Here is a 3,735-nt window from a genome sequence, read left to right as displayed (position 1 = left end):
AATACTACTATATATTTTCCTACCATATTCTGTCAATTGTTATGCCGTGGAACCGTGTCCACCTTGCAAGGTGGACACGGTTCCAATACGACGCCGTTTGGCAATTTTGGAGTAAGGGTGCAGTTAGTGACACCGTTTTCTTCCACCAATCAGAATTTTATTTTTATTTTATTTTTAAATTTTTCAAAACAACTCAGCGAGACGTTGTGAATATAGAGTTCGAGAATTATGAATATAGAGTTCAAAAATTATGAACATAGAGTTGTATAATTATGAACATAGACTTTTAGAGTTCAAAAATTATGAACATAAAGTTCTGTAATTGTGAATATAGAGTTCAATAACTGTGAATATGAAATTAAAAAATTATGAACATAGAGTTCAGTAATTATGAACATAGACTTTCTGAAGAATAACATCGTTAATGGTGAATAAAATATATAGTATTAGATCATATGAGAACAAGTACTTAGGAGAAAACAAAGAACTAACCTCATCATCTTCATCTTCACCATCAATGTCATCACCTCGCTTTTCATTTTCTTCAACCACATGACCTTCATTTAGTAAGAGCAACTCTTGTAGAGCATCTACATTGCAAGACCTTGCATTAATGGTATTTTTGGCCTTTTCAAATAAGATACACACCATTAGGTATGAATACAGTGTTGTGTGAACTATAACAAAAAGTATATTTTGAATATATTAAATGTATATTATTTGTGTACTGAATGTACATTATACAATATAATGTACACTCGGTATTCAAATAATGTACATCCTCTAAATACAATATACATTTTTAATATACTAAATGTACATTATTTTTGTATTAAATGTATCTTATTTTACAGTATACAAAATATGGTTGCATACAGCTTGTGTAGATCATGATCCACACAATGATTGCATTTGATTAACCTGGACTGCCTAGCTTGGAGTTGGTATAATTTAAATGATTTGCATATATTAATTATAAGTTAATTAGTCATTTTTCAACATCTAGTGCGGAGTAATTGATTTATTTAAAATAGAAATATTATAAAAACTAGTATTTTCACCCGTGCGATGCACGGAATGGAATTGTTGTAATATATTAAGAATATTTAAATCTATATATAATTATTTAAGAGTTGATTTCACCAGAGGTCGTTTATCTTTCCTGACAATTCCAAATTTAATTCTAGACTATAGTTATTAATTATTACGGAGTACAATTTATTCTATGTTACAACTCTTACGTTAATATTCTTACTATTATTATTAACACTTAATTACTTTTAGATTTATTATTACCACTTATATTATTATTATTATTATTATTATTATTATTATTATTATTATTATTATTATTAGTTTCTTTTCAAGTACTGTTAGTATATAATGGTCGTGAGGCACAATAATAATATAACCATAATTAAATATTCTTGTATTGTATTCCAGAGTTAATGCCATTTTTGATCCTAGACTTATTGAGGCATTGACACTTTTCATCCTTCATAATAAAAATTGCCACTTAGTAGACACTGTTATTGGTCGTTGGACAGTTTTGATCCTCCGTCAATGAAGTCGTTTGTTGACCGTGAATTAGAAGGGTTTTTCTGTCTTTTTATGTCTTATTCTTCTAATCTTGTTTAGACCAGCGCTGCTATGACTCCTGTGAGGCGAGATGGCGAGACTTGGCGGCTAAGTAGTAACCGTCGGTAGTGAGTAGCAGCGAGGTTCTTCTCCGGCGAGTTGTGGGTACGGCGGCGAGCATACGAGGCAGTAACTCCTTCCGGCGACGGACCAATAAGGCAGATCTGGCAGTGCAGCAATAGATCCGGCGAGGTTGGGGCCTTCACCGGTGGTTTTTGGTTCCGGTGAAGCAGAGAGGGCAGCAGGTCGGTGAACCCTCCTATGGTAAATAACAGTTGTAGTTGTAGATGGCGTGATGTAGAATTTGCACCTGTAAGTCCTCCCTTCCATATTGACCACAAATATCCTTCCCATCTCTCTCTCTCTCTCTCTCTCTGACCACAACTACTTGGTGCACAACCTCAAAAACTCTGTTATTCTACCTGAAATTCATTGAAGTTTCAAGCTGAAAATGTGAAATCTGCCGCTCCCCAAAAATCGCATTGTCTGAGGTGTTGGAATGGCCGGTGTTGACTTCCTGGCTGCTGTAGCTTCATTCCCCAACCCGGATGATAAAATTCGGAGCACCAGCTTTGAGGTTCAAGGAGGTGGTAACACTGGCAATGCTTTGATAAAACCCGGATGATAAAATCCGTCTTGGTCTTAATCCAAGGATCATATCTAAGGTTGCTGATGACTCGCATGACGAAAGAATACTTGATGAGCTTGAAAGGGATGGTGTTGATACATCTTTTATGGTGGTGTCCAAAGGAGGAAACTCACCATTCACACATGTCATTGTTGACAACCAAAAAAAAAACTTGCACGTGCATTTTCACTCCAGGATATCCACCCATGATATCTGAGGGTCTACATACCCAAATCAAAATTGTCTTCAACGCTTGGAGTAAATATTGTCTACTTAGATGGAAGGCTGCATGAAACTGCTTTGATTGTAGTGCAGGAGGCAAAGAGTAGGGGCATACCTATTATAGTTGATGCAGAAAGGTTAAGGGAGGGGTTGGGTGATATTCCTGACTTTGCTAGTTATGTTGTATGCTCGACAAAATTTTCACAGGCATGGACTAACGCCCTTTCTATTCCAACTGCACTTGTTTCCATTATCTTGAGATTGATGTCAAATGTAAAATTCGTGATTGTTAGTTGTGTGAAGATGGTTTCTTAATGTTAGAAAGGACTAAAGCGGATAACCTCAGTTTGAAGAAATGGATCTAGCAGTGACCAATGGATGGAGAAATACAAGGATTAGAACATAAAAAGACAAAAAAAACCCTTCTAATTCACGGTCAACAAACGGCGTCATTGACGGAGGATCAAAACTGTCCAACGATCAATAACAGTGGCTACTAAGTGACAATTTTTATTATGGAGGATGAAAAGTGTCAATGCCCCAATATGTCTAGGACCAAAAATGGCATTAACTCTTGTATTCCGTGAGTCACAATAATAATATAACAATAATTAAATATTGTTCAATTCTATATTCTTCTAAGATTTATATTACCATCATTAATTATTTCCAAATTTACCATAATTAAATAATTTGACCAATTATAAAAAAAGATTATTAAATAATGCACGAGACAATTGTTTAATTAAAAATTTTAAAAATTCATTAATAAAACATAAGATTCTCATAGTTTTTTCTTAGAAACTCTTTAATAAAGTATTTTTTTTTTAGAAATTGGTGGGCCAAACCGCCTACGGCAATTTGCGGTGGATAGATCTCGAAAAAATACACGATTTCAAAAAAACATTTGTCCAAAACGGACAACGGAGTCAAAAGTTATGCCGTGCCGAACTTTTGACACTTTACAAATTAAAAAAAAAAAAAAAATTAAAGGCCGGTTCAGCCGGCGAGGCGGCAGCTGAGGAGGCCGATTCCTGCCTTCCTAGCCGCGGCCAGCGACACGATTTTTGCAACACTGATATATAAAATAGATATTGATTAGAATAGGAATAGTATTACACAATTTTATAATATTACAATAAAATTTTAACCAAGAATTATTGTAGAAATAAATATATTTTATTAGGAAGAGATGTTTTAGGAATTGGGCGGGAAGTTAAAATTTAAGGATTTTGTTTTTTATATAT

This window comes from Ipomoea nil, unplaced genomic scaffold (genome assembly GCF_001879475.1).
Source record: "Ipomoea nil cultivar Tokyo-kokei standard unplaced genomic scaffold, Asagao_1.1 scaffold0317, whole genome shotgun sequence".
NCBI lineage: Eukaryota > Viridiplantae > Streptophyta > Magnoliopsida > Solanales > Convolvulaceae > Ipomoea > Ipomoea nil.
Note: the sequence above shows the minus strand (reverse complement) of the source record.